Source organism: Sus scrofa, chromosome 15, assembly GCF_054392235.1.
Source record: "Sus scrofa isolate SSC_HxYL_T2T_F1_AM1 chromosome 15, Sscrofa_HxYL_maternal_Yorkshire_Landrace_v2.0, whole genome shotgun sequence".
Lineage (NCBI taxonomy): Eukaryota > Metazoa > Chordata > Mammalia > Artiodactyla > Suidae > Sus > Sus scrofa.
The window spans coordinates 117,680,925-117,702,770 of NC_139397.1; the positions used below are offsets into that span (position 1 = coordinate 117,680,925).

Here is a 21,846-nt window from a genome sequence, read left to right on the forward strand (position 1 = left end):
TGATGGAGTTTGGAGTCAAATAGAAACCTGTTCTCTTGTGCAAACAGGCACATATGTGGAATTGCATTGCTATAATCAGGACACAACCAAATTCACAGATGTGCCCAATTTTCTGTTTCCTCTATATTTTACCAGTTTCACGGCACAGTGACAAATGAGGAAAGTACTAAACTGATTTTGCATAGCATCTCATGGAAGCCGCTCACAAATCTCACTGGTGGGAATGAACGTCACAAATGTTAATAGTTAAGTGCTACATCTGTCTAATCCATCTTTGGGATACACTAAGCTCTCTGTTACTTTGCATATAGCAAATTGAAGAAATCCCATTATTCTAAGTCAAGTTTTTTTTTTTTAAAGATTTCCTTAAAAAAAAAAAAAAACTTCTCTCCCCAAAGATTTTTCTTCTTCTATTTTCACATTTTCAAGTGCGTATGACTGATAATTATAAAATGGAATCAGGAAAGAAGTCTGACTGAGGCAATCCAAAATGGGAAAAGATAAACTCCTTAGTCTTGTCTCTCCCACTGGATATGGTTTTCACCATTTTTAGCTCCTAAAATACTAGGAGGCTCTTAAAACTCTGAAACTCCCCTACCAACACCCACAAAAAGGAAAGTAGGATTTTCAAAGTTTGGAAAAGAGGAAAAACATATTGTAAGGGACAATTTTTTTCTGACTATCAGCATCCTCTCCCTCCCCACCTCCTGTGTTATTCCTTTGTGGGAAGTCACCTGGCTGTATTAACCGCAGTCTTAATGTTCCAACAATTAAGACTTCCCTCCTCCCCGAGCCAACCAGTAAGTTCCTGACCCAAGCTGGGCCAATCAGACTCCTCCCCTGAGCTTTGTATCTTCAGCCCAGGATGACAAGGGTGGGAGAGTGCCCACCACAAGTGGCATAGCCTTGCCAAGCCTGTCCATTAGTTCCTGCCGCCCAGAACCCCAAGGCTGCCCTGAGTCCAGAACTATTCGCAATATTAGTTTTCAGCTTTAACTTTTGATTCTTTAGCTCCTCCGTATTGTTCCTATAAATTCTTCTTTTTCTTAACCTAGACAAGGCTCTTGACTGTTGCTTACAATCAGAGGTGTCAGTTTAAATCTTTACCAACAGGCTTACCTGTAAGAGAAGGCAGAAGAAGAATGGATGCTGCTCAGGGTGGCTACCAAGCAGGTCCTCACAAAGAGCTGTTACTGAAGATGTTAGATCTCACTCTTCTGCTCATTTTAGGAATAGGGGTATTTTCACCTGAGCTAAGCTTTGCCTATAGTCGTGTGCTAGAAATAAAAGATGGTGATGTTAGTAATTGAGGGGGAAAACATATCCTAGCCAAGTAAGAGTGGGCAGAGGGATGGTATGGGATAATACTGACCAGCATGAAGAAAAAAGCTGCACGGTGAGAAAGTCTGCATTAAGAGTAGCTCTCGAATCTGTAGAATCCTAGAGATGCTTTGGGGAATCCCACAAGACACAAGATCCATGACTTGAGAAAGATTGTCCTGTGGTGGGAAGAAGTAAGGATACATGACTGGAGAAAGGTTTCCTTGACTGAGTGAGTTGATATTGATAACTCCTTCACTGACTCGTACATTTGCCTCAAGCAATTAGAAGAAAGTCATAACTTTCCCTCTTAAAATAATGGGTAAGTTCAACTGTGAAGGACCAATATTTGGTTTACATGTAGGAGAAGGCAACGCTGTGTAACATTAAGGTACGATGCTGAAGGTGAGCAGCAGGCCTGGGTAGAAGGACGGGTATAGAGAATGTGATGGGAGCTTGTGCCTGATTCATTCGGCTCCTTCTCACCACACCGCCTCAGCTGGGCTCCCTCCCATCCAATCACACGGAGCTAGATGGCGACGACCCTTCCAGTGTACCATGCTGGTGCCTGCCTTACACAACCCCTCCTTGCACTCGGAGTGCTCTCCTCCACCAGGGCTGCTCTTCCACAGCCCCCGATTCACATGACCTCTCTGCATACTAGGGAAAGCACTCTTTGCTCAATACACTTTGTTTCCCTCTGCCAAAAAATTGTTTAACTATACGGATTTTGTTAGAACAAACATTTTATTCACAGTTTTAGGAAAATTCTTATTTAAAATATACTCATTTGTAGTATCTATGAAATAAATAATGCCCCTTCTGGTTGAACAGCACACACAACTTGCATACTCATCTTAGTCGTTCTGGGTGACAAAATATCCAGAGACACTCATGAAGAAAAGACTCAACTCTTACAAAGCTCACTGGAGAAGCTTTCCCCATGTGTGTTCCCACTCCCAGCTCCATCATGGCACCTGTCACACAGTTCTGTATGTGAATCACCCCCACAATAAAAGAGAAACACTTTAAGAGGGGAAACTGCTTCTTACTAACTTCTGCAACTTCAGTGACCAGCAAAAGATTGGCAAATGGTAGATGCCCAGGAAATTTTTGTTGAAGAAATGAGAGAAGAAATGTTCATGCACAGTACCCAATGTAAGGTCTTGTACATGAATAACATTTATTAAATTAAACTCCCAGAAACAAATGTCAGTGGTACTGATGTTTACACCACCTACTCTGGATATTGTGTATGAGTTTTGAGATACTGATGATAAAATATTAACACTAAGTGAGGATATTTTCACCTTTTAATACAGGTTCTTGCTAGCACCTAACAGAATAGTTGTTCAATAAGCATTTGCTAAATGAATAAATGAGTGATTGTGAATGAGTCAGTGAGTGAATCAGAACAAAGAAAGTGTCACTGTCACTCTTCTTTATAGGCCAGAAATACGGAGACTTGTTTTCTAATGAAGTTTGGTGCTTAGAGTAGCTGAAAAGTCTATCAGCATCATGATAAATGTTTGAGAGAATGTCTCCCCCTAAAATAAAAGGAAACATATCTCTTCTATTAAGATGTGAGAAGTACTGATACAGAGAAGGGAAAAAAAACCATAATATTAGATGCAGAATAAAATGTTCTCATGAAGGTAAAGGATTTTCCCCTGATATTTTTGGTAAGATAATGTCCTGGAAAAGAGAACTTGAAAACTAGTATATTGATTAAACGCTTTTTTGGCTTTTATATTGGAACATTAGCAAAAACACTGATTAGCGGAGGTAACTCAGAATTTGGCTACACTCCACTTTCACCAGAAAACATCCAAGGTTATAAAAATAGTTGAAAGCAGAAATTTTGTTTTTAAAAAAGAAAATCAATGTTCAGAAACTACTGCTGGATCATCCTAAATTTAGACACCCTCAGAGCCTATTCGATTAAAATTGACATGAGCCACCAGGCAACTTTGTCACAAACGGTCTCTTTTGATTCCATATGTGCTACTCACTAGGGCTGCAGAGGAAGCTGAGACCAGAAGGACCCAAGGAAATATGCTTTCTGGTTCTCCCATGACACCTCAAAATGTCTTTAATCAGAAGAAAAACATTCCAGTTCCTCCAGACACACTGGCTTTGAATTGGTGGTGAATCAGCAGACCCTTCAATAGTATATTTGTTAGTGTGATCAGAGAAGAATTTTAGTGACAAGAACTTTTCAAAACATTGGCCTTAGGTTTGCTAGGATAGATTCTGTCTTCCTCCATTTCAGGTGCACACAAGATGGGTGATGAATGAATATCCATGCTCTCTGGAGCCAGGCTGCTTCACACTTTGAATATTAAAGGCATAATATCTGGGGCCCATGACATCTCTGAAGACCTAAAAAGCAGTTTAAAAGCTGAAATTTCAAAAAAAAGAAAAAAAAAAAAACCTCGAAAGGGGCAGACTGAAGTTAACAAATGCTTAATTAAATGTATCCAAAATGTAATACTATGTCAAATTCATGTACTGTTCAATTTAAAATTTATGGAATTTCTGATGGAAGATAATATAAGAACAGGAATGCATATATATATACACACATGTATATACACATACACACACATGTATGACTGGGTCGCTTTGCTGTACAGCAGAAATTGGCACAACATTGTATAATCAACTATACTTTAATAAAGAGTTTAAAAAATAAACTATATAAAATTCATTAAATTCCTGTTATACTTGAAAGTAATTTGTGGGCTAGATTTTATCATTTTGCAAGTGATAAAGAAATCATAGTCATGTAAATTAAATGTGTTAACCATAGCCATATAAATTTAAACATAAGAATATAAGCATCAGTTTTGTAAAATGAATAAAACATTATAATATAGGATGCAGGTGAATTTCCATATATTTGATATCATGTACACTGGAAGAGAGATTGGCAGGCCTGTAAAGGGACTCAGACCCACAGTGATTCCATCCGTTGTGGTGAAAACGAACCCAGGACCTGAAACTTCTTTCCTTCTCATGCTTCTCTTCCAGGGTCAGCCCATAGAGCAAGAGGAAGAGTGAAAAAGCACTGAATTTGGAGTTAGACAGCTAGGTTCAAGTTCTAAGTAGGCTACCTCCTTTGTGTTATGACCTCAGGACTGAGGCCCATCACAGCTAATGGGCTCCATTTGCAAAGAGTAATAAAATGAGACAATATATTAGGTTGTGTTGGATGAAACACCCATTTGTGGTGTTTCAGTTGCCCATGTTTCAGCCTAACATAGGAAAGCATTTTGCAAAATCTAAATGATCACAAGGGATTAAGATTCCAAGGGAATTAGAAAGTAAGGAAAAGGGAGGGAGAGAGATATAAGTGAATGACTATATTGACTTGGAATAGCAGGGTGAGGTTTAAAGAACCACAGCACTGTGGCTTCTAGGTTTCTTACAGCCAGAGGAAACTCTTTGATCCTTGGTCTGGCACCCTCTGTATCAACAGTATGGCCCCCTGCCCAATACACCCCCTAACTGCTGTTACTCAGAGTAGGATCTTCATGTAGAATCTTCACGTGCCCAAAAAGAAAAGAGATATTGCTTTAACCACTTGTTCCACCCTCTGCTCCCCATCCTCAACCACCCTACCACCCTCCCTCCTTCATAGCAAAGGGAGGGAATGGGGTGTGTTTGGTGGGGCAGCAATATACTCTTCCAGGAATTTCCAAACCTGTAAACTTGTGTTTACATTGTGGGACTAACAGATTCAAAATTTCCAATAACCTATAAAATTATTTTCATATCGATCTCTGGTAGAATTCCATAACTACTGGTTAGATGATGACTATATGTATTCAGTAGATATTTTGCCTTGGACAGACTTTCTTCTTTTAGGTTTGCAGCTTGTAGAAATGCTGTCTTCCCAGTCTGATTTTATTCATGGAGGAGAAGAGACAAAGCTGAGAGCTACCAGACAGAATCCTAGATGGGGAAGAGGCTCCTTCCTTCAGGGTGAGGAAGGTGAGTCCCTTATCTTCCTAGATTCACATCTTCTCTCGCCACTACTCTTCAACATAGTTCTGGAAGTCCTAGCCACAGCAATCAGAGAAGTAAAAGAAATCAAAGGAATCCAAATTGGAAAGGAAGAAGTAAAACTATCACTATTTGCAGAGGACATGATACTATACCTAGAGAATCCTAAAGACTCTACCAGAAAACTCTTAGAGCTCATCCACGAATTTGGCAAAGTCGCAGGATACAAAATCAATACGCAAAAATTGACAGCGTTTCTATATACTAACAATGAAAACGCAGAAAAGGAAAGTAGGGAAGCAATCCCATTTACCATTGCATCCAAAAGAATAAAATACCTAGGAGTAAACCTACCTAAAGAAACAAAAGACCTATACTCTGAAAACTACTGATGAAAGAAATCAAAGATGACACAAACAGATGGAAAGGTATACCATGCTCGTGGGTTGGAAGAGTCAATATTATCAAAATGACTATACTACCTAAGGCAATCTACAGATTCAATGCAATCCCTATCAAATTACCAAGGACATTTCTCACAGGAACTTGAACAAAATATTTTAAAGTTTGTTTGGAGGCACAAAAGACCCAGAATAGCCAAAGACATCCTGAAAAAGAAAAATGGAGCTGGAGGAATCAGGCTCCCGGACTTCAGACTATACTACAAAGCAACAGTCGTCAAAACTGCATGGTACTGGCACAAAGACAGACATATAGACCAGTGGGACAGGATAGAAAGCCCAGAATTAAACCCACGCACCTACAGCCAACTCATCTATGACGAAGGAGGCAAGACTATACAATGGAGAAAGGACAGCTTGTTCAATAAGTGGTGCTGGGAAAACTGGACAGCCACATGGAAAAGGATGAAATTAGAACACTCCCTAACACCATACACAAAAAAGAAACTCCAAATGGATTAAAGACCTAGATATAAGACCAGACACTATCAAACTCCTAGAGGAAAACATAGGCCAAACACTCTCTGACATAAACGACAGCAGCATCTTCTCAGATCCACCTATCAGAGTATTGACAGTAAAAACAAAAATAAACAAATGGGACCTAATCAAACTTCAAAGTTTCTGCACAGCAAAGGAAACCCTGAACAACACAAAAAGACAACCCACAGAATGGGAGAAAATCTTTGCAAGTGAATCGACTGACAAGGGATTGATCTCCAAAATTTACAAACAACTTCTGCACCTCCATACCAAAAAAACAAACAACCCCATCCAAAAATGGGCAGAAGATCTAAACAGACAGTTCTCCAAAGAAGACATACAGATGGCCGAGAAACGCATGAAAAGATGTTCAACGTCACTCATTATTAGAGAGACGCACATCAAAACCACTCTGAGGTACCACCTTACACCAGCCAGAATGGCCATCATCCAAAAGTCTACAAACAATAAGTGCTGGAGAGGGTGTGGAGAAAAAGGAACCCTATGACACTGTTGGTGGGATTGTAAATGGGTGCAGCCACTGTGGAAAGCAGTATGGAGATTCCTCGGAAGACTAAACATAGAACTCCCATTTGATCCAGCAATCCCACTCCTCGGCATCGATCCAGAGAAAACCACGACTCGCAGAGACACATGTACTCCAATGTTCACTGCAGCACTGTTTTCAATAGCCAAGACATGGAAACAACCTAAATGTCCATTGACAGAGGAGTGGATCAAGAAGAGGTGGTACATATACACAGTGGAATATTACTCAGCCATTAAAAAGAATGAAATACCAGCATTTTTTGCAACATGGATGGACCTAGAAACTATCATGCTGAGTGAAGTCAGCCATACAATGAGACACCAACATACAATGCTTTCACTGACATGTGGAATCTGAAAAAAAGGACAGACGGAACTTTTTTGCAGAGCCGTTGCTGACTCACAGACATTGAAAAACTTATGGTCTCCGGAGGAGACAGTTTGGGGGGTGGGGGGATGTGCTTGGGCTGTGGGAAGGAAATCCTGTGAAATCAGATTGTTATGATCATTATACAACTACAGATGTGATAAATTCATTTGAGAAGTAAATAAATAAAAATAATGATAAAAAGTAAAGAATTAGATATTCTTAGATAAAAGACCAGAGGGTATCACAGGAAGCTTTTCAATAAGCTGTTTTAGCAGAGAGGAAGTCTTGAGGGTAAAGCTCCTCTCTGCTGCACTTTCCTTCCCCACTCCCAAGCCTCCTTCCTCTTATAGTTTTTCTTGGAGGGTGGGGAGGTCAGAGAACTTTCTGGAAGGTTCTAGACATTCTTAGAATCACCTGACTCCACACTTGCTTGGTTATGGGAGAGGGAAAAGAGAACTGAAAAGGAAAAAAAAAAGAACGGGTGGGGGAGAGAATGATAAAGGGAAACCAGCTCTCCAGTCTCTTAACACCCACTTGGTTGTGGCTCCTGGCTGCTAAGGGTCGCTTGTGACAGGTTCCAGAGCAAGGACTGTGACCACCCTGCTATAGATTAATTCTTTCCTCTTATAAAGTTGGGCTTCAGTGTACTTAATGAGGGAGAAATAGGATGTGATTTTTTTTCCTTCAGAATCACTCCAGTATGATCTACAGAGTGATTAGCATGGCTCAGCCTCAGTTGGGATATTATGGCTTAAATTATTCCTATTAGTTTCCAGCTGACCTTGGAACACAAACATTACATCTGATTTCAATGAAACTTTAGACTTTGTTGTTCTTAGTCAACTAATGAAACAGTTGAACCTTCCCATGACTTGTGGTAATTATAATAAAGGGTAAGTATTATCACAAATAATGCGAACCGATTTACAAGATGGCAAAGTGATATGAAGTTTTGGACAAAGACACTAAAAATGTGAACCGAACACCGACTAAAAAATGCAGTGCCATCCATAAGGTTGAGGCATTACTACCAAAATACAACCCCACCTGGCAGCGTAACTTTTGTACAGTGAGTTTTGGCACAATCGACTGGTTACAAGAAACATTATGTTAACAGCAAAAGCCACTTTAAAAGTCCGTTTGATGCTTAAAGCTCTCAAGTACACTCTAAACGTTTAAACTAATACTTCAAACTGATTAAAGCAGTTATGGAAAATAAAAGTGTTTTGCCGGGGAAGGGGGGGAGTTGAGGGATCTTGGTTGCTGTTGCTTGTTTGTTTGGTTTCACTGAGGTGTAGAACAGAAACCCCAAATTTGATAGATTTCCCAGTTCTAATTTAGTTTTAAAAGTTTAAGAGTTTATGCCACCCCAAACAATTTATCCAAACTCAATGGATTTTCAAATCAAATATAATGACCCTCTTGCTCTAAGAGAAGGATGGTGTCCTCTTCCTGGTTATATTCTTAGTACTGAATATAGTACCTGACACACTGTAGATGCTTAGTAGATGAATATTAAAAACTAGGGAACTAAAACTCGTTCCTAAAATGTGGGAACTCAGCCTTGTCACTCACTTAGGAGCACTCTGGCATCACCTCATATATAAACGGATGTTTCACAGATATTTCCGACATGCTGTTTTCTGATGAGAATGTCATGTTTCAGCTTCTTGCCCCAGTGTGCCCAGTGAACTCTTCTTCATCATTCAAATCCCTTTCTCTGAAGAATCCCAAACCAGCGATGCCCAGGACTTGAAGCTAGCCAGTCTGGGTTTAATTGCTAGCTCTGCCACTCACGAATGACCTTGAAAGTGACTTGACTATTTTTTGCCTTAATTTCTCCATATATACAGTGGGTTTTGTGAGGACTAAGTGGGTTAGTGTGCATCATATCATGATTATTTAGCAAATGTCAGCTTTTAGTGCCTTGGGTTACTTGTCACACTGTGCTGTAATTATTTATTTAATTATATTGCCTTTGTTCAATTTCAGCTAGTCCAGTGTGGGATTTGTCTTTCTATCTTTGTACTCACCAGGTTTACAAAACAAAGACTCTAAACTTGGTAAGTAAGCAATAAATGTTTACTGGTTTGAATAAACTAAACTCAACCCATTCACTGGTGGGGCAGTGAGGCCAAATTCTCTCTTATTCTTTAGGGAGGTCCTTTCAGATGGAGATGATCATTTGGGTTAGAAACCTGTAAATTCCACTTCCTGTGACTCACCTTGCTGGGAATGAAGTAGAAACATCTAATCTTCATTAAGAATCTGAAATAGCTACAATGTTTCACTTTGGCCAAGTTTTCTTTTAGGGACATACAAATTGACCTGAAGTTTGATTTTGCCTTTAAGATATTGTTTTCTTTCTTTGTTATTATTTTCAGCAAATTCACATCATTCTTACTGTATTTCATTTTCTGAATGAAAGTCAATTCCCAGCTTGCACAGCTAGGGCTGGGGGAGAGGCGAGGTTTTTTTGGGTATACCACTTTCTTCCAAAACTATCATTGATTGGAAGAATCTGTTTTTTCCCCAACTTTTAACCACATTAAAAAAATTTGTACAAAGCGTTTCCCCAGTTTCTTTTCTGAATGATGTCATTCCCCAAGAACCTAAGTATTCAAAGAAATATCATAATAAAAAAATGCACTTTCAAGCCACAAAACACAGCATAAAACTGAAGCTATTTTGTTGTTTCCAGAAAAATAATTGCTCACATTCTGAACACCCAGTATTAAGCTCTGGAATTAAGTTAAAAAATGTATTTATAGAAAAATATTGAAGAAATACAAATAAAGTTTGTACTTGCATAGAACAAAAAATTGTGACAGTGGTAAATAAATGACGAGGGTTCAAGAAACCCTGGGTCAGAGAATGTTCATGATGTTTCTTAACTTTTCTATGAGAAACAGAGGGTTTCCTATCCTGGTGTGAGGATTCCCCACAAGTCTCTCCTCTGTGCTTCTTCTAGAATCTTCCTAGGGAAACACAGTGGTCAGGCCACCAACTGTATCAGGAGGTCTTGGAAGCCAGCCGTCACCAGGGCTGTCTTTATACAACAGGAAGGAGAGGTGGGTCCCCAGCACAGCCTTGCCTTCCCCCCGCCCCCCTGCTATATCAGGGGAGCTTCAGTTGTCCTCTTATTGTCCACCTGCAGTAGTATCTTCTCTGGCTCAGAAGATCCAAGGTCTTAGTTAATGGTTGGTTAGTATTATTTTTTTCCTATTATAGAAATGGACCACTGAGTTGCCCTCATTCAAAGCCATTTGTCATGTAACTATCAGGGAATTATAGACAAAATGGGTCTCTTAGGTCACTGGGTCCAGTGCTCACCAACATGGGGCCCTCCCACTTCCTGTACTGTTATTTCCATCTATTTGTCCACTCCAGTTTCTGTAGCCCAAGGACTTCCCTCAAACCCAATGGACTGTATCACTTGTAAGAAAGTTGTACTTGACCAGCTAAATAGTCCTTCCTGTAGACAGTTACTAATCTTGATGGCCCGCCATGAAGTATGCCTTCTGCGTTCCACCTGCTCAGCTTAGCACAACGATCCTGAGCGCCTGTGGCACCAGCCTCTGGGGCCAGGCCAGGAGACCGGACGCTGAGGAGGACCCAGCTCTTGTGTGGTTAGGCTTCTACCCAATGAGTTATTTTTACTTTTTCTTCTCTTGCCAATCTCCTACTGTTCTTGAATTATTCCCACGTTCAGCCCTACACTGCTCTGGGAAATAGGGGCCAACTATGTGCAGGGAAACTGCTTCCTCTTCCAGTGACTTTTCAGGCATCGGTGCCTCACATAGGCTTCCTGCAGACCACCATGCAGGGAAGACCCCAGCCTTCTGCCACCGCATCTTCAAATAGTTGATAGCAATTATTTCCAGATGACAATACATTTTATTTGCATTTTGAGTCTTCCCTCTGCTTGTAAATAGAAACTAGTTGTATTCTCTTAGAGAAAAGAGGTTTTTCCACAAGTGCAAAATCATATTCCACGTTTTACCCACACAGAAGATTAACCTGAGGAGGCAGAATGGAAAAATTCTATTACTAGGATCAGACCCAATTCTGTCGCTAACTCCTTTGATAACCCCAAGCAAGTCACTTATCCTTTGTGAGGCTTCTTCCCTGGCTCATTTTCTGAAGTTGAGCTGCTATTCCTTGGCCATCCCACTTGAAGACGTAACATCAAACTCTTATTGAGGGCTTCCAACGGAACGACATTCGTGAAAGTGCTTCATGACTGCCAAGGGACTGCCAGTCAGTCCAGGGAGCGAACCCACATCCTCATGGACGCTATGCTAGGTCATTAACACATTGAGCCTCCTTGTGTATTATTTTTGTTGATAGGCTGCCACTTTATGAAAAAGATTCTCATCTCCTTCATTTTAGGGGAGCCCATTAAAGGGTTCCAATGAGACATTAATGAAAATGTTCTGTGAACTGCCAAGAGCTACACAAATGAGGTTTTTATCACGCTTTCCCTGCCTTCAACTTTTTTCACCATTATCTCTACATCCTCCATTTTCCCACCTTTATATTCTTTTCTATAATCAGAATAAAATATTTTATGCTTGTACATAGGATGACTAGGAAAATTGAAAATCAGGAGTTTCCGTCGTGGCTTAGTGGAAATGAATCTGACTAGCATCTATGAGGACATAGGCAAGATCCCTGGCCTTGGTCAGTGGGTTAAGGATCTGGTGTTGCTATGAGCTGTGGTGTAAGTCACAGATATGGCTTGGATCTGATGTTGCTGTGGCTGTACCTCTGATTCGACCTCTAGCCTAGGAACCTCCATGTGCCATGGGGCAGTCCTAAAAAGCAAAATTAAAAAAAAAAAGAAAATTAATATATAACACACATTATGGTGATGCATACAATAATACATAGACAATGAGACATTAATACATATATACACATCTCTATGCTTTTTATAATTTTTATAGCTTTCTTCACTTTTTTCCTGTTTTTTAATTCACATTTCTTTCTATTATCTATATTACTATTTCGAATTACTAGAATGTATTCTCTAGTATTATATGATCCTGAACCACACGAGGTTTTTATTTTTGTGATACTTTGATTTATTGAAAATATATACATTTTGGTGGTTTGGATGACCAAAACATATTTCTCATATATATTTGGTCTTCATTTGGTTCCTAACTCATAGCTCCCAAAACCCTTAGAATTTTATCCCACCTCAGGGTGGTGGCTGGTTGCCAGGAGAACCTACCATGTGATTAGAAGGTTGGAACTTTCCGTTTTACCTTTTGATTTCCTGGGAGGGGAGAGGACTTGAGGTTGAATCCATCACCACTGGTCATGATTTAGTCAATCATGACAATGTACTGAAGCCCCCATAAAACCCAAAGAGTAGCTTTTTGGCTTTTTGTTCAGGGAACTTCCACATTGGGGAACGGAATGCGTCCATGTGCCACCATCCAGGTCCTGTGCTCTATGAAGACAAAAGCTCCTTTCTTTGGGATTTCACCCTGCATACCTCTGCATCTGGCTGTTGCTTTCATATCCTTCAATATCCTTTTATACTAAGTTGTTCATCTAGCAAGTAAATGGGTTTTCCTGAGTTTGTTGAGCCATTCAAATTAATCAAACCTGAGGAGGGGATCATGGGAACTCTGATTTAAGCCAGTCAGTCAGAAGTACCAGTAAGAACTTGGGCTTACAGTTGGCATTCTGATTTGGTGGGGGGAGGGCGGTGGTCACTGGCATGTCTAGTTTGTAGTTTGTAGTTGTCTGGTCAAAAGCACAAGTAACAACCTGGGATTGTGACTTGCATCTGAAGTAGAGGGTGGTCTTATGACACTGAGCCCTTTACCTGTGGAATCGGATTCTGTCTCCAGATAAATAGCATTAGAATTGAGTTGAATTCTTGGACACCTGCTGGCCTCAGAGGATTGCATGCTGCCGTGGGAAAGCCTCCACATACAGGTTAGAACTGGGTCCAAGAGCCCTTTGCGATTTGTTTGTTTTGGTCCAAAACCATCTCTCAGAAGAGAGGGAGGGAATTGTCAAATATTTGAGCTCTTACAATTCTTCCATATCACAGAACATTTTCTCAAATGTTTTGCTGAACAATGCTACAGTTTAAGCATCTGACCTACTTTTATGTAAATGGTACATTTAATTTGGAGATTTCCTTTTATTCTAGCACAGGAAAAAGTTTTTTAGCAAGAGTGAATGGGTGATATATTTTCTAAATTCCTGCATGTCCTCATATTTAATTAATAGTTTGGTAGTGGGAATAGAATGCTAGGCAATCATTTATTTTTTTTTTCCTGTAATTTTGAAGGTATTGCTTCATTGTCATCTAGCACACAGTGCTGATGGTGGAAATTCTATGGTTTGTCTGACTCTCATTCCTTTGTGGGTAATAGAGTAATCATGAGTCCCGCCCACCAACTATTTCCCATGCTTGTCCTGTGGGAGGGTTGCATTTCTTGGCCTCCTTGAATTTGAAGATGATCATGTGATTAATTCTGGCCAATGAGTTGTGAGTGGAAAGATATGTGTCACTCTTAGGCCAGAGCATTTATTTTGAGAGCCACCTGAACTCTCCCTTTCCCCCTTGCCATGGCAAATGACAACGATCCATGTAGTGGGACCATCAGTCTCAGTCCCGTGTGAAGACGGCGATGATCCAGGAGCACATCCTCTCCATATTTGTTGTATATTCTGAAGATGCTCAACCTCTCTTGTGCCTCTTTCTCAGCTCCCAAAACCCTTACTACACTTTGGGTACAAATCACATGCTTTCTTTGGAGTGTAATATTCTGGCTTTAGCTTAAGGGCAAACTTTTCATTGCCAGCTACTTTATGATGGGAGTGGTATAGGGATGCTCCTTTAAAGGATTAACCTGGTAACTGGCCCACCTGACCCCTTGCATTTAGTGACACTGAACTTGGAGATTGCTAAATCTCCTGAGGCCATCCTTTGCTTGCTTCTGGTATCTTGGGCTGTGATTTTCTCTGCTCTTTCTCTGTCTATTCTGATCACATATGTTTTCAGTATTCTAGGAATTCTTCAACATTTTTGACTGGCAGATGGTTTCTAGCCTTGTTCTGCTTTTGTTAAAAAACAAAACAAAACAAAACCCCTTTACTGTCATTTCAAAGGGATCTTTGGAGGGAAGGGGAGGTAGATGTCTGTGCTCAGTCTGCCATTTTTAACTGGAAGTTAAAAGTCCAATTTTTAAAAAAGCATTTTTCTTAAGAAACAAATCATATTAACTCTGAGTTGTCTAAGTAAAAGGGCACTATATGAAAGCATTAAAAATATAAACTATCTCCTTCTGGAACCTTAATAAACAATTGTACTTAAATTTTAGAAACATAACTTAGAAGGACAGGGAAATGTTAAAGAGGCCTCAAAGGATATAATAAAGGTAATTTGGGAGTTCCCATCGTGGCGCAGTGGTTAACGAATCAGACTAGGAACCATGAGGTGGTGGGTTCAATCCCTGCCCTTGCTCAGTGGGTTAACGATCCGGCGTTGCCGTGAGCTGTGGTGTAGGTTGCAGACGCGGCTCGGATCCTGCGTTGCTGTGGCTCTGGTTTAGGCCGGGGGCTACAGCTCCCATTCGACCCCTAACCTGGGAACCTCCATATGCCGCGGGAGCGTCTCAAAGAAATAGCAAAAAGACAATAAATAAATAAATAAATAAATAAAGGTAATCTGAAGCTTGAGTAATAGGGTATTTGAGGAGAAGTAAATGGAATTAGGACTGTTTATTTTAGTCAAATAAAATTTCAGATTGTCCTAATATAGTAATGCATAAAGTGCTAATGCACAGATCAAATTTTCTGTATCTATACTAAGGCCAAAGCAAGTAGAAAGTTTTACAATACAGAAAGACCTTTGGGTGAAAAATACAAAAAGAGCTTTCTCTATGCAATATGAGCAGTGGAAGACCTAAGGAAGGTACAGGAACCAGTTCTCCAACCCTTAAAAAAAGCCAAGGAGGACTGATTCAGTTTGTAGATCTGCCTGAAGATAGGAGCCTGCATTAGACTGTCCCCATGGCACCATGGTTGTCTGAGAGATGCAACTGTGGTCAGTCTTTGGCACACGGAAAATAGATCATGGGACTGTCGATAAAGCTATAAGCAAGCACGTCTTTCATCATCTTTGTAACATGACGTAATTCATAAGAAACTCGAAATAGTATTGTGTTGTGTTGAAGTATTTTTTGCCAACTATTAAAAAGCTCATATTTAACTTTTCCATTATGAACTGGAGCCTTCTTTGGAAGTTGCCTTCTTCCCATAAAGTCTTCCCAGATAATGTTTTCTCAGCAACATTTGACCGGACAGCCTGACACATATCCAAGCTAGTTATAAACCCTAAGCTGCTTATTGTTCTTTATTTAATTACCGCTAGTGGGACAGTTCCCCTCCCCCCTTTATTCATTATTTTGAGAGAATTGCCAACACAGAAAAGCAGAATAAGAGAAAAATAGCTTTTAGTAAGGACTATTTACTTTAGCCAGATAAAATTTCAGATTGTCCTAATATAGTCAGGTTTCCAGTACAGAAAGTGCTAATGTGCAGATTCAGTTTTTTGTATCTCTATTACAGCCAAAATAAGTATAAACTGACTTTGCAGTGAAAAAATATGTAGGTAAAAAAATTTTAAAAGACTTTTTGAATGTTATAGCTTTTAACTTTGGCAATGAAATACCCAAGAAAGAGACAGAAACTCGCTCTTTAATTCTTAAAAAAAAATTGTGACGGATGGTTTAGTCATAAAACTGTCAGCATGTCAATGATAGAGATTTTTTGAAATTTCTGAGGTAGGGAGTCCTTGTTCTGTCTTTGTAACCCTGAGAAAGTCTTGCAAATTAGAAGTACGTCCTAGAATTAACTCTCTGGCTTAGAGGAGCCCAAAATTTGCTTGAGGGGTTACAGATTTGCCGTCTTTGGCTGGCTATGGGAGAGCACTTCAGTTTTATCCAAGTGCCCACAACTTGAGTTTATCTGGAGGTGTTAGAAATCAAAAAAGTCACAAGACTTCATTCATTAACCCATTCACTTATTCTTCTATTCAGTTAAGCATTAATCAAATGTAGAAAACCAATCTGGAATTGGGAGCAAAAGAATGCAAGTCACAGATCTTTATGGTTATTACAAGGGCACAGTGGTTGATGACACAAAGACACCAGAAGACAGTGAACAAAAGTCATTTAATTTCAGTAAAAGACACAAGAACTTCATTATCTTTAGTCAGCCACTCACTGCCAATGAAACAAGTTGATAAGTTAAGGATCCTTTTGGTGGTCCTTTGTCATTCTCAAGAAGATTTAACCACTAGCCCCATCCCACTGTTTTGGAGTCTCTGGACCACAAGGTGCAAGGAACTGGTAAGTGTTTAGCACCCTGCCACTCCAAGTCTGCTGTGTGGGTCCGTCTGCTTGAGGAACTTGTTAGAATCTTGAACCTTTTCCCAACCTAAGTCAAGTAGTTTAACAAGATCCTCAGAAGATTTATTTGCACAAGGCCATTTGCGAGGCATTGCTCCAATACCTTTGTAAGTGCTTACAGGGAAATTGAGTGAATTTAAGGTAAGTTGCTTGGGGTTCATTCCTGAACTGCCTTTCAGCCCCTCCCCAGCAGGACTAGGCTGTCGAGTCTGCTGGATGTTCCTCGTACTCAAGGAGCATACAATTCTCCTCCTTTTTTTTTTCCTTTCTATTTTTCTTAAATAGCCCTTTCTTCTCCAGATGAACTGCTCTCATCCCTTAATCATTCAGCAAATATTCACCAAGTTCCTTCTAAGCATCAGGTTCTGTTACAGGTCCTGGGTGAACAAGAGTGGACATGAATAGCACGGTCTTTGCTCTCAGAGACAAGCTCATATTTTAGTCACAAAGACAGACGTCAAAGAAGTAGACAGCAAGGCAATGAGACAGCAATTACTATAATCTCTATTTTTCAGATGAAGAAACTGAGCCTTGGCCTAAGTAAATTTTGTTCCATGCCATATATATCTTTGTGGGGTAGAAGGACAGATATTTTAGCATATAATCTTATTTGGGGGGCCATGCCTGCGGCACACTAAAGTTCCTGAGCCAGGGATCAAACCCACACCGCAGCAGTGACAATACTAGATCCTTAACCTGAGGAACCACGAGGGAGTTCCTTATCATACAATCTTGTGAAGGAGAAAAGACCTGCCAAAAGTAACCCAGTGGCAAAGTTACTGATTAAGAAACAAACACATTATTAAGAATTAACATGAGAAACACAGAAAATAGCACCCTGGAACTTCAAAGAAAAGGTATAAGCTGACACAGGTAAGAAAGTTCTTTCTGAAGAACTAGAACTCAATTCAAACCCTAACTAGAGGCTACACCAGAATCCTCTGGAGAGCTGGTGAAAATGCAGTAGTGGGCCCCACCTCTAGAGTTTTTTATTCAGTAAACCTAGGAAGGGTGCTGATAATTTGCGTATATGACAAGTTCTTCCTTGCATTTCCACCCCTTGGGCTGGTGCTTCCAGTCCTGGGACCATCCTGAGAACCTCTGCTCTAAAGCAGTGATTTTAAACAGGGGTAAGCAAAGTAATACTGCCCCCCAGGGGGACCTTTGGCAGTGTCTGCATTTTTGGTTGTTATAACTGGATGCCGCTTCTTGCTAGTCAGTAGAGGCCAGAGATGCTTTTAGACATCCCAACAATGAACAGGACAGCCCCCACGACAAAGAATTATCTGGCTCTAAATGTCAGTGGTATTGAGCTTGAGAAATCTTACTCTGAAGCACAACCTTGGTTGCCCATTAGAAATACCTGGGAAGACTTTAAATACCCTGATGCCCCATCTGTAGTTTAGATCAATGAAATCAAAATCTCTGGGTTTGGAACCTAGGTGACAATATTGTTAAAGCTCTTCTAACAGCCAAGGTGGAAGAGAACTCTTCTAAAGGATGGGAAATGTGTCAACGTTGTAAACTGTGTTGGTTAATATGTTTGCTCCCAGATTTATTCTCCATTTTCTTCATCTTACCAGGTCCCCAGGAAGTAGTCCAGGAACCCTGGTACCCATGCTTCCTTGATCTCTGGCTCCTGGATGGATGCAGCCACCTGGCCACTGGAGGAAGGATGAGAGAGCTATTTGGTTATTTATTCCCCTCTCCCTCCCCTATGTGTTGTCACACTGACAGTAGTTCTGTTCTGCGATGGCCTCAGCTTTTTTGAGGTGGCAGCTTTTCCATGGTGTTAGCACTCAACCCCGTTGGGCCACCCCTTATCCTCCTCTGTCCCTTCAAGGTGAGCAAAGCTTGCTGCCTTTGCTAGTCAATGCCTGGGGGCTTCCATATTCATGATCGATTCCCTCAACTCTTCACACATCTCTGTAGATGATCCCTTCATCTTTAAAATTACAGGTGAGTATGCTGTTTCTGGCCAGGTGGGGCCAGCTTCACAGGCATGCAACCCAGAAGTCATGTCTGGCCCTATACTCAGGAAGCCTCCACACCTGGCTTAATGCACTGCCTTAAGCATCCAAACTCTGTCTTGGAATTCCTAACACTTGAAGAAGAGGCTCTGCATTTTCTTTCTTTACTGGGCCCCACAAATCATGTACTGATCCTGCTGCCAAGACTCTGGCTGATATAAAATTATTATTATTATTATTATTATTATTATTATTATTATTATTTTGCTGCACCAGTGCCACGTCGAAATTCCCTGGCCAGGGATCGAACCTGCGCCACAACTGTGACCTGCACCAAAGCTGCAGCAGTGCTGGATCCTTAACCTCTAAGCCATGAGGAAACTTCCATAAAGTTATTCTTGATAGGAAGGAAATGACATGAGCAAGACTTGGAGTTAAAAGTGCACTTGCTGTATTTGGGGAACAACGAAATGTGGCCATCTCCAACCTGGCAGGAAAGAACAATCCATCATCACATCTAGAGCAATCTCCCAGTGATCTGGAAAAAGCCAATGTACCAGGTGTACTGCAAGACAGCATCACCCGCTGCAGTGTGTCTGCCCAGTGCGTCCGAGCTTAGATCAAGATGAGTAACAGTCTGATAAGAGTAACTGGTTTTCCACACTCCAGTTCTTGATATGCCTAGAACTTCTTCCAACAGTCCCACTTCAGATCTGAATGTGTGCACAATTCAAGAAAAATTATGTTCACATGCATTTAGCTCATTTTATCCTCACAATATGCCACACAGCATAGCGATTCTGGAGTAATAAAAACTTTATTAGATATTTTAATTGAAATACACAATATTTCAAAATACAAAAGTACTCAAATCATAAAGCTATAGTTCAATTTTCTTTTTTTTTTTACTTTTTTTATTACTCAAATGAATTTATCACATCTGTAGTTGTATAATGATCATAACAATCTGATTTCACAGGATTTCCATCCCACAGCCCAAGCACATCCCCCCAACCCCCAAACTGTCTCCTCCAGAGACCATAAGTTTTTCAATGTCTGTGAGTCAGCAACGGCTCTGCAAAAAAGTTCCGTCTGTCCTTTTTTTCAGATTCCACATGTCAGTGAAAGCATTGGATGTTGGTGTCTCATTGTATGGCTGACTTCACTCAGCATGATAGTTTCTAGGTCCATCCATGTTTCAAAAAATGCTGGTATTTCATTCTTTTTAATGGCTGAGTAATATTCCACTGTGTATATGTACCACCTCTTCTTGATCCACTCCTCTGTCAATGGACATTTAGGTTGTTTCCATGTCTTGGCTATTGAAAACAGTGCTGCAGTGAACATTGGAGTACATGTGTCTCTGCGAGTCGTGGTTTTCTCTGGATTGATGCCGAGGAGTGGGATTGCTGGATCAAATGGGAGTTCTATGTTTAGTCTTCTGAGGAATCTCCATACTGCTTTCCACAGTGGCTGCACCCATTTACAATCCCACCAACAGTGTACTAGGGTTCCTTTTTCTCCACACCCTCTCCAGCACTTCTTGTTTGTAGACTTTTGGATGATGGCCATTCTGGCTGGTGTAAGGTGGTACCTCAGAGTGGTTTTGATGTGCGTCTCTCTAATAATGAGTGACGTTGAACATCTTTTCATGCGTTTCTCGGCCATCTGTATGTCTTCTTTGGAGAACTGTCTGTTTAGATCTTCTGCCCATTTTTGGATGGGGTTGTTTGTTTTTTTGGTATGGAGGTGCAGAAGTTGTTTGTAAATTTTGGAGATCAATCCCTTGTCAGTCGATTCACTTGCAAAGATTTTCTCCCATTCTGTGGGTTGTCTTTTTGTGTTGTTCAGGGTTTCCTTTGCTGTGCAGAAACTTTGAAGTTTGATTAGGTCCCATTTGTTTATTTTTGTTTTTACTGTCAATACTCTGATAGGTGGATCTGAGAAGATGTTGCTGTCGTTTATGTCAGAGAGTGTTTGGCCTATGTTTTCCTCCAGGAGTTTGATAGTGTCTGGTCTTATATCTAGGTCTTTAATCCATTTGGAGTTTCTTTTTGTGTATGGTGTTAGGGAGTGTTCTAATTTCATCCTTTTCCATGTGGCTGTCCAGTTTTCCCAGCACCACTTATTGAACAAGCTGTCCTTTCTCCATTGTATAGTCTTGCCTCCTTCGTCATAGATGAGTTGGCTGTAGGTGCGTGGGTTTAATTCTGGGCTTTCTATCCTGTCCCACTGGTCTATATGTCTGTCTTTGTGCCAGTACCATGCAGTTTTGACGACTGTTGCTTTGTAGTATAGTCTGAAGTCCGGGAGCCTGATTCCTCCAGCTCCATTTTTCTTTTTCAGGATGTCTTTGGCTATTCTGGGTCTTTTGTGCCTCCAAACAAACTTTAAAATATTTTGTTCAAGTTCTGTGAGAAATGTCCTTGGTAATTTGATAGGGATTGCATTGAATCTGTAGATTGCCTTAGGTAGTATAGTCATTTTGATAATATTGACTCTTCCAACCCACGAGCATGGTATATCTTTCCATCTGTTTGTGTCATCTTTGATTTCTTTCATCAGTAGTTTTCAGAGTATAGGTCTTTGGTTTCTTTAGGTAGGTTTACTCCTAGGTATTTTATTCTTTTGGATGCAATGGTAAATGGGATTGCTTCCCTACTTTCCTTTTCTGCGTTTTCATTGTTAGTATATAGAAACGCTGTCAATTTTTGCGTATTGATTTTGTATCCTGCGACTTTGCCAAATTCGTGGATGAGCTCTAAGAGTTTTCTGGTAGAGTCTTTAGGATTCTCTAGGTATAGTATCATGTCCTCTGCAAATAGTGATAGTTTTACTTCTTCCTTTCCAATTTGGATTCCTTTGATTTCTTTTACTTCTCTGATTGCTGTGGCTAGGACTTCCAGAACTATGTTGAAGAGTAGTGGCAAAAGAAGACATCCTTGTCTTGTTCCTGATCTCAGCGGGAATTCTTTCAGCTTTTCACCATTGAGAATGATGTTTGCTGTGGGTTTGTCATATATGGCCTTTATCATGTTGAGGTAGGTTCCTGTTATGCCCACTTTCTGAAGGGTTTTTATCAGAAATGGGTGTTGGATTTTGTCAAAGGCTTTTTCTGCATCTATTTGGAGGATCATATGGTTTTTATTCTTCAGTTTGTTAATGTGGTATATCACACTGATGGATTTGCAGATATTGAAGAACCCTTGCATCCCTGGGATAAATCCCACTCGATCATGATG

At 40.4% G+C, this 21,846-nt stretch overlaps 1 protein-coding gene across 6 annotated transcripts in view; it reads right to left on the reverse strand.

Moving 5' to 3' along the window:
• FTCDNL1 (formiminotransferase cyclodeaminase N-terminal like) overlaps positions 1–21,846 on the reverse strand; it is a 387,434-nt gene that overhangs the window by 148,816 nt on the left and 216,772 nt on the right. For 5 of the 6 annotated variants that reach the window (XR_014830075.1, XR_014830080.1, XR_014830076.1 and 2 more), the window contains 2 exons: positions 1,373–1,499; positions 1,120–1,277 (listed from right to left, as the gene is read on the reverse strand). The gene's annotated coding sequence lies outside the window, so the exon portion shown is untranslated. Of the gene's footprint in view, positions 1–1,119; positions 1,278–1,372; positions 1,500–16,887; positions 18,299–21,846 lie in introns of those variants that run through there. The other variant, XR_014830078.1, reaches the window with a different exon arrangement.